Source organism: Macrobrachium rosenbergii, chromosome 41 (genome assembly GCF_040412425.1).
Source record: "Macrobrachium rosenbergii isolate ZJJX-2024 chromosome 41, ASM4041242v1, whole genome shotgun sequence".
Classification (NCBI taxonomy): domain Eukaryota; kingdom Metazoa; phylum Arthropoda; class Malacostraca; order Decapoda; family Palaemonidae; genus Macrobrachium; species Macrobrachium rosenbergii.
In genome coordinates this window covers 33,239,359-33,249,247 of record NC_089781.1, presented here as the reverse complement: position 1 = coordinate 33,249,247, position 9,889 = coordinate 33,239,359, and the positions used below count along the sequence as shown (strand labels likewise).

General features: G+C 45.0%; 1 long non-coding RNA gene across 1 annotated transcript; it reads left to right on the top strand.

Annotated features, from left to right (window-relative positions):
- The first annotated feature begins 4,714 nt into the window (after positions 1-4,714).
- On the top strand, positions 4,715-5,833 carry LOC136826463 (uncharacterized). The gene is made up of 2 exons (XR_010849620.1): positions 4,715-5,267; positions 5,489-5,833. It is a non-coding gene; the product is annotated as an uncharacterized lncRNA (long non-coding RNA).
- The last annotated feature ends 4,056 nt before the right edge of the window (positions 5,834-9,889 follow it).

Below are 9,889 nucleotides of genomic sequence, written 5' to 3'. Positions count from 1 at the left end.
CTGTGATAAATTTTACTTCGCATTTCGAATGAGCGAACTGTTATTTAGGCGCGAATAAATTCCCACGTGGGACAAGACGAAGTCAGCTTGCATTGCTGAAAATTCTCTCAGTGTAGTTAGAATTCGAGTTAGGTGTTAGGAAAGCGAAATTTAAACTCCGCTTATAGGGAAAATTACTAGGCCGTTGTACTGTTATCCTCTCAGACGACTGGGAAATTCCCGGAATCCCAGACGGTATATAAATATACGGGTTCATTCACCCAGAATCTAAAAATACCTCCGGTGTTGGCCAAACGACCTGCACCCCCCACCCCCATGCCCATGCCCGTAGCATTTTTTTTTAGCCATTCATTTCCCAGCAAACATTTTTCTTTGGGTTTCCCGTTAGTAATTTCTAAGTCCTAAAGGGACGAATCGTAATTCAAGTCCTAAGTGACTCCTAAAATTCTCGTCAGGGACTCCTAAAGTGACTCCTAAAATTCTACGTCGTGGCGAAATTTCTCCAAATTCCAGTCCTCAGAGACTCCTAAAATTCTACGTCGTGGCGAGAATTTCTCCAAATTCCGTCCTCAGGCTAAAATTTCTCCAAATCTCCAGTCCTCAGAGACTCCTAAAAATTCTCAGAGACTCTAAAATTCGTGGCGTGGAATTTCTCATTCCAGTCCTCAGAGACTCTACGGGAACCCGTGGCAAAATTAAGTCCTTTTGAGACATTATATAGTGTAGTTCACACACATCTAAGCCCTTACGGGACTGATCATTCTAGTTCGTTAGAACAACTCCTTAACTTCACGCTACAGCCGGCCAAGTCCGAGCGTGACAAAATCCAACAAGAACAACGTCTTCCGAGAACATATTAAACTTCGTTCGCCAAGAACATCCACGTCTTTCAAGACACATCCAATTTTAACAAAGAGTCTTTTCAGACATATCCTATACCCATTATTCCAAGATGGCTAATACCAGAGCCCAACAAAACGAGTGTTTCAAATTCTACATGTCCGCTGGGAAGGACATGGGATTATCTCAGGCAAGATCTGAGAGCATGGGTTCAAGAGCGAGTGGACGATGCCAAGGCGGAGAGAGCAAGAGAACGTGAAGAGAGAGAGGAGATGAGAACGAGTTGCTGAGAGCAAGAACAACGGGAGGAAAAAGAACGTGCAGAGAGGGAGAGAGAACGTGAGGAGAGAGAGAGAGACAGAATTGCCCAAGAACAACGAGAGGAGAGAGACAGAATCGCCCAAGAGAAAAGGGAGGAACGAGAATGGGAAGATCGAGGAGCGAGAGAAGCGCCCATGAGCTCCAGATGCTAGAACGACAGCCCGCCACCCCCGCCCCTGCCGCGGGGATGAGTGCCCTCAGCCAAGCTCACTTCGTTCATGCCAAAATGGACAGAGTCCGAACCCAGTATGGCTTGAAAGGGCCGAACGAGTCCTGGAGTGCTGCGATCTCTCCCCGCGGAACTCTCCCTTGTTCTCACTAAATTCCTGGGCGGAAAGGCCCTCGTTGCCTACCACGCCCTTCCCGCAGACGATCGGGGAAACTGGGAAGCCGTACGCCAAGCAGTTCTGGCGCACGAGATTACCCCGAGCGGTGGAGGAGACGTTGGAGAGAGCAGCCCAGAGAAGCAGGCCAGACTTGGTCCGATTGGGCGTACCATTCGGAGCGGGCGTTGACAAAATGGCTCGATTCCGAAGGAGCCACTAACACCGCCGAGGTACTCGAGCGGTTTAAATTCGAGCATTTCCTGCGCTACGCCCCTCCTGCCCTCGCCACCCATATAGTGGAAAAAGCCCCAGCAACCCTCACCGAGTGTTGCCGAATAGCAGATATGTGGGAAACTCACCACCCTCAAGAAGGATCCATGGGGCGGAAGATAAATCCCCCGTCCCTCCTCGGAGGTTCAAATTCCCACAAAAATGGGAACTCGGGCAAGCCCCTAACTTGCCATTATTGCAAGAAAACGGGGCATTCCTCCGAACAGTGCCGGAACAAGAAACCGGCTCCTCTCTCCCGGAAAACCGACAAATAACTCGCCTGCGCCCTCCAGAGGGGCAGCGGAAAGATTTAGCCAGACCTTTTGCACGGCGTGCAAGGTTTATGGCCATTCTCCTGCATGGGCAAAATGCCCACGCAATAATAAAGTAAATACTCCCACCGTCGCCTTGGCCGTCACAGATCCCCAGTCATCAGGCCCTCCCGCCGAAGGGGCCTGTATCGTGGCCCCTCCACGAGGTAGCGAGCCCGCGCCGAGTCACTGCTTTCGAGGACTCGGGCGCACAAATCTCCCTCATCCGAAGGGACAGAGTTCCCTACGGAGCTATCGTCAATAGACGAAATCTCGTCACGATCGAGGGAATAAATCAATTTAAATGATACTCCCTACGGTCCAATTGAGAGTCACAAGACCTCACCAATCCAAAATTTGCAATCTTGCAGTAGCAAGCCATCTCCCGGAGGCTATGACGTCATCCTGGGACAGGACTTTCAGTCCCCGCCGAAATCACGACAATCTAGGGGTCCACATTTCCCGAATCATTCGCGGGCGCGAGTAATCCTCCCCGCTTCTCCTTCAGCCAAGACTGGCGCCCCTGGGTACCAGAAGGACGTGCAGTCCCCACCAGTGCCACCTGAGTACGATGTACAGTGGCCCCCTCGATCGGTTCCCGATCCAATTCCAGTGCCCGGCCCTGCCTCAGTGCCAGTGCCAGGGCCCCAATCAGATCTCCCCTCAGGAGATGCCAAATTCCTGCCGGTGCCACTTGCATGCCCCGAGCAGGGCCAAGCTTCGTCCGTCCTGACCGACGAGCCCAAGAAACCTCTGATAGCGCCTGACTCTGCCTAGTGCCAGCGCCAGAGCGCTACGCCGATCTCCATTCACGGGATCCAACTCAGGACCCCTCTCTTCCCCGGCCTGGCATCGCTACCAGCGCCGGTCAGAGAGACGGTTCCTCCCGACCACCGCGGGAAGCTCACCTGCAGGTGCGGCCTCGCAACCCGTGCCTGAGCTGGTCATCATTACCTGCGAGCCGCTCACGCCCCCCGACCGCCTCCTCTCTGCCTCAGCCCGTCGCCGCGCAATTGCAAGTCAGGATTCTGCCATATCTCACTTGGCCGATGAACTACAAGAGCCGCGACGGATCATGGTAGAACCCGCACGGAACACTCCTGCGTCAGCTGTCGCATCAGCAGGCCCAGGTGGTACTCCGTGCCGCCCTCCGGTCGCGGGCCCTCCGCTTCCCCGGCCGAGGACGACTGTCCCATTGAGAAAGGCTCGAGGCAAAATTACCACGGGATTGGGACATTCCAGGTAATTTACAAAGAGCTCTAGAGCTCCCATGGCACCTGTGCCACCATTTCATCTTTCGAAGGTCTTGGCACCCCTAATCCAGAAGGGGATGTCAGGCCCTCCTCTATCTTCTTCCGTTCCTCAGGAACTTCTATCTCTTATCACCTTCTATTTAATCTTCCCTTAAATTATCCCCACAAGAGGCAATTAAATACGGGATACCATTCCCCACACAATGTATAAATCATTAAGAATAACAGAGTGAGAAGTGGCACGCCCTTGCGCCCATACCTTGGCACCGGGCGTGCGTGTCAGCCCCTCCTGAAGGAGTCGCGCCCTTCGGGTGCACTTTCCTCGCCCTGGGACTGAAGTGATAGTCCAGGCCGTAATTTATAGGCGTAGGACGATAAATTCCCGCCTAACACAATAAAACCTTCACTCTTTTTCCTTTAGCTCTTCTGCCAATATCATTTACTTTCTTTTAGTCATTTAGTTATCTTTATTTTAATGAATCATGAGTCATAAACTCTTGCCCTTGTGATTTAAATGCCCCTTTCGTAAGCTCTGAGAGACGTGTCCCGCCTTTCATATGCGGTCAAGTTTCATTCGTAACGTCTTGGTACTTTTCCTTTTGTTATTATTACCCCTTTTCCCCCTTCCATTCCTTCCAAGATCTCTGTTTGTCCTACCCCACATCTTTTGTCTGCTGCCCCGTCATAACATTGAGTGGGCAGTGGACGCATAAAATTAGCGTAGTTTAAGGTTAGCGAATTAAAACCTCGCGAATACTCTCGCCCGCATACGGCTGTCAAAATCCGTGTGGGGCGGTTGAACGAAAGCAAAGCACGTTAAAGGAAGATAAATTATCAATGCGAATATGTATAGTCATTACAGTATCGCGTAAAAGGGGATGTCATTTACAAAAATAAATGCTGTTTTTCATTTACACAGCCTCTTCAAGGCAGATTGTACTAACCGCATGCATTCTATCTAAAATTAAGTAACCGTGTATTTTAATTCTTGAACAATAACCTTTCTTTTCATTTGTTGGCCATAGCCTCATATACGTGGTCCTATAATCTTAATTAATTCACAATTGTTCGAGTCACATTATAAAGTTACCAGTGGGTAACCAAATCTAAAGTAATTATTCTTTTGCAAGTGTTTAAATCACTTTGCGTTCTGTTAACGAAAATTGTCCCAGTGTGTTATTAAAAGTAACGTCCCAGCTTCATAAAACCCTTAGGAGTAAAGTTCATTGCAAGGCAGAATGTAGAGTAACGTAAAGCATTTGCCGCTCATTCTTGAATATCGATGTACACACCCGAAGGAGGTATGTACATCATCTTGTATGGGAGGTATTATGATTAGCAAGAATTCGCTAGCAAATTGCCTCCCCCTTCCCCCTCCTTTGTTGTTGTTGGTTGTTATGTGCTGTTTCATTTACTGCCAGCCGGCCGATCGATAGACCATCTGTCTATCGACTTAAAAACAAGGGTTTAAAAGATTAAAGGCGCTCCCATTTTTGATAAAGATCTTTCCTTCGAGGCAAAAGTAATCTGGCTTGGGTGTTTCTCCTACAGGCCAAAACCTCCCCTGCGGGCAGCAGGTGCAATGAGTCAAAACATCTGTGTTGGACGCCCCCCTGCCCCATAGGAGGGGGATAAAAAGCAGAAACCCACGAGCTCTCGACACACACGCGGGCTGGAAGATATGGAGTGAACTTGTGAAGACGTCCCCTGGCCCCATCGATGCCCTTGCATCCTAACCACGTGGCCCTTTCAAAAGTATACTTTTTCTCGTGCCCTTCGACCGGATTCCTCGAGCCCACACGCCACTGCTTGGAGTTTCGAGGAGTCCCCATCGCCTTGCCCCTTTACGGAAGCCCTAGCATCTCACCACGTGGAAGAAACTCGTCCTCGGAAATCGCAAGTCATCCACGGACCGCCTTCTACGCGCCCTCGGAAAATCTGCTAAGGTAAAGTGCCCTGGAAGAGCCCCATTTCAGTCACGCTTTTGTCTCGTAATATTTTCTTAAAGAGAAAGCCAGAAATCTCCCTTGTCTAATGTCCGTGCGCCTCTTGCATCGGCAGTATTAATTCTTTATTACTCCTTTGGCACCCTCAGTGCAGCTTCGAATTCATTATTCTTTTGCCTATTTTCATTACTGGCGTATAATGTGCATATCTCTCATTTCAGAGGGATCCTATTTCGTGGAAGCTTCTCGGACCGTGTCTGGAATCCCCCAGTTTCATTCAATCCCGTAGGAATCTCCTTCAGGATAGTAATCTACTTGAGTTCCTCTTTCCCGTACTGATATCATTTATGTAAATACACTCCTTTAAATGTGCCCACGTGTTTTACGTAATATTTCCCTCAGTAACCAGAGCCCTATGCTCATATGAAATTCTCCTTTGTTTTCCTCTCTTTTTTTACGTTTTCCCGTACCCACGAAGTCAGAATCACAAGGCTAAATTAACTTAAATTGTTGCTACCTGTCTCACAGAGCATATTTCAAACTAAAACCACGGAAAAACGTAAAAATATATATATATATACATACACATATATATATATATATATATATATATATATATATATATATATATATATATATATATATATATATATATATATATTGTTAAGTGGGAAACTTGTTTCTAAGCTAAAACCTGAACCTCCAAGCTGCTTTGCATATCAAATAACATAATTTTGTACTGATACCTACCTGAGGAAGGGCATGAGAAACTCAGCCCCTAAGTAAATTTCTCTCCATGCTCCCTTTTGGTGCATCTGTTTATCTTTCCTAAAGACCTGGTGACTGCTTGAATTACCTCTTTTCAGATAAAAGGCGAATGGAGACGAAGCCTGCTGAAAATCTGCAAAAAGGGCTGAGTTCCCCATAAAAACTGGCGTACATGGGTTGCCAGAAGTCACCAGGATTTGGGGAAGATTCCAACATAGAAAATGAGGTGATTAAACCGCCATCTTGTGATCCCAGTGACCTCTGGAAGGAGCAAGAAAATAAGCCCCCGGGGTCATATAAGGTGAGAAACAGTGGTTGGCACTCTCAGAAACACCCTGGTAGCAGACTGACACACTACCCCTTGTATGCTCCTTATTGAGATGACCCCTCCAATGATCACCTTTCGACCACCCAGTCACATTACCTGTGCATTTTCCCATTAAACCCATCCTTCCAGAACTGGTGAAATTCAGCAAAGCCCCTCCATCGCTCCATTATAAGGTAATGTCCTGACTAGAGGTTTTTTCAACAGTCACGTGTCTTTAATCTTCCACTACACTCTGATGTTCTTTTCTGAAGTGTGAGTTATCACAAAGACCTGACTCGCTTAGCTCAGTGTGAATTTTAATGCAAGAGTATCGTACCAGAATCGAGTTATCTTGGCACCCTCCATGCAACCCTCGATTCTCCAAAGATCGTTATAATTATCCTTGTGTAATCGTTGGCATTATCAAATTGCAGACGGTACATCAGCTGTGGAAAGATCAACTTGTCTTTTGCTTCTTGCAGTGAAAAGGCCATTGCAATCAATTCTTCAGTATACCTTTCAAGAGGATTAATCATAGACTATTTAATTTTTGAACAGTGATAGCATAACTAACCACTTGGCATCCCCTGTTGCAACTGCCTATCATTCCCCAGTCTTCTGATTGACGTGTTTAATTGTAAATATATTTTATTTAAAGTAAACCTAAGTATTTATCTGCAACAGTCCCTTGTTGAAGTATGGCCCTCAGCCCAACTGTTTTTTCTATTAATTTCCTGCCTGGCCTTGCAATTGCTGTCAGAATCTTAAGGTGTATTAGCAAGCCCCTGTTCATGAGCTAGGCACCAGATTGAACCCCTGAACTAGGAATACAGTAAGTAGGCCAGGTGAGAATCTTAAAAGTGGCAACCTTGCCAGGATCATAGATTCCAGCCAGTAGTTTTTGCTAAAGCTATATATGAGATTAGAGACAAATCTGGTAACGTAAATCCTAAAATAAGCACAAGCAAGCAAATTCCCACAGTGTAAGTACAATGTTATTAATTTTAGCTTTTCATAGGTGCGAATAAAACGTGACTGTGTACATTTTTAGGAAACAATAGGCCCCGTGCATGCTAACAAAATTTTTCATAGCGAAGAGAGAGCATGTCTTCCAAAAAACACAAGAATTGTGACTAACGCATGGTAATCTGCATGTCTTAACCACTATGATTAGGTTAGCAATGAAGTACGAATATAAGTGATAAAGAAAGGAAATAGTGTGCTTATTTCCTCCATGTGCTCTGGACGATTTGCCATCCAAAAATTAGCTGGGTACACCATAAAATTCAGGCCATGAATTACAGCCCAACCAGAAATTTTTCACTTCACTGGAGTATATCTCTCTTGCTCATCATAGCAAAAGCGCTAGGTTTCCGTAAAAACCCCGTTTAAAATTTTAAGTAATCATTTTGCAGACATGTGAGCCATTGTCAGCCTCAAAACTGTCACCTTCTGATCATCATTTAACTATAAGTGACTGAGCGAATTTCTATGCATTCATAAATCCCAAGCCCAAACTGGAAAATCGTTCGTCTTTTTAATAACTTTTTGCGTGAGATTTTGCTTACAACGAACAGCACGTGTTTCACCGAGCTGTTCCCCTCTCCCTCAACAAATACCATTTGAGCGCAACCATTGTGTTAATAACCATATCATTTATGCACGGGCCAGTCAGGCAACTTTCATAAATAGGGTAAATACATTGCGGACTTGACAATAAGAAAAATATTCAATGTACATGTTAGTTGTAAACATTTTGTACTCATTATATCAGGGAGGATTTATTTACTTCGCCTTGGTGCTGAAATTTATAACAGCGTCATATTATTTGCATTTGGTTACCTTCATACTACAGGGCAGCTCAGTTCTTTTGCCAAGTAAGGACGTATGTTACCGAAACTGCTCCAGCCATAGGTGTTTCTCAGCATAATAAATCCATTTGATTACAAACGCCCACATTCTATGGACATGCTATATTAATTCCTTTGAGAATTTTCCCTTTTTTGTCCAGGAAAATGCCAGAGTCGTTCACTTACGAACATTATTTACGTTCTCAGATCATCTTAAACTCTTTCATTAACATTCCAGGACATGCCAGACTAGTTCACTTACGAACCTTATTTATGTTCTCAGAACATCTTAAACTCTTTCATTAACATTCTAGGACATGCCAGAGTAGTTCACTTACGAACCTTATTATGTTCTAGGGCACGCCAGAGTCATTCACTTACGAACCTTACTTATGTTCTCAGAACACCTTAAACTCTTTCACTAATGTTCTAGGACACGCCAGAGTTGTTCACTTACGAACCTTATTTATGTTCTCAGAACATCTTAAACTCTTTCATTAACGTTCTAGGACATGCCAGAGTCGTTCACTTATGAACCTTTACGTTCTAGAGTATGCCTGAGTCATTCACTTATGAACCTTATGTCCTGAGAACCCCTTAAAGTCGTTCACTTACACCCTAGAACACGTTAGAGTCGTTCCTCTACAAACCTTCACCAATTAAGTAATTATCTTACTTTGTTTTATACTCATTAGATGCTGCTTAATATCCTTTTCTTAGAAAATAAAATTCTTACTGCTGTCAGCAGCACATGTTAATTCTGCAAAGCAGAGTAAAAGTTATAAGTGATATCTTTTGTTTGTAATTGACGTTGATCTTTTGCAGAGATATTACATTTTGAGTTCTGAGACCCCTTCAATTCGTTCAGTTAAGAAACCTTCTGTTCAGGAACCTATTATGCTCTTCAAGCCAGTGGTTAACTTCATTTAAGAGCACGTTCTTCGAACCATTTATTAATTACGTTCAACTAAGAACTTGTTACGCTCTTCAAGCTACTAGTACTTCGAACCGTTTATTAATTACGTTCGTCTAAGAACCCATTAAGCTCTTCAAGCTATTGGTACTTCATTTAAGATCACATTCTTTGAACTGTTTATTAATTACATTCATCTAAGAACCCATTAAGCTCTTCAAGCTATTAGTACTTCATTTAAGTGCACGTTCTTGGAACTGTTTATTAATTACTTTCAACTAAGAACACATTAAGCCCTTCAAGCTACTAGTTACTACATTTAAGAGCACGTTCTCTAACTAGCTTATACAAGGAACTGTCCTTTGAACCTGCGAATTACGTTTAGTTGGGATAATATATCCTGCTCCCTGAAAAAGGAAAACTTCCCTCAACACCTCGGCAATATGGTTTCTTACTTCGACAAAATCACAGCCCTAGTCAGTGCTGGAAAAACCATGGGGCTCAAGGGCCAAGAACTGCTAGATTGGGTCAATAAAAAGGAAGCATGAGAGGCAAGACAGGTTAGCGCAGGAAGAACGAGAGAAGCAAGAAAGAGAGCAAGCCAGGCTAGACAGGTTAGAGCAGGAAGAATGAGAGAGGCAAGACAGGTTAGTGCAGGAAGAACGAGAGAGGCAAGACAGGTTAGCTAAGGAAGACCGGGATCGAACCCATGAGCTCGCCATGGCCGCCCATGGGGTCCGTAGCCCTGGAGCTACACCCCCACCATCCTCTATCACTGCCGCCA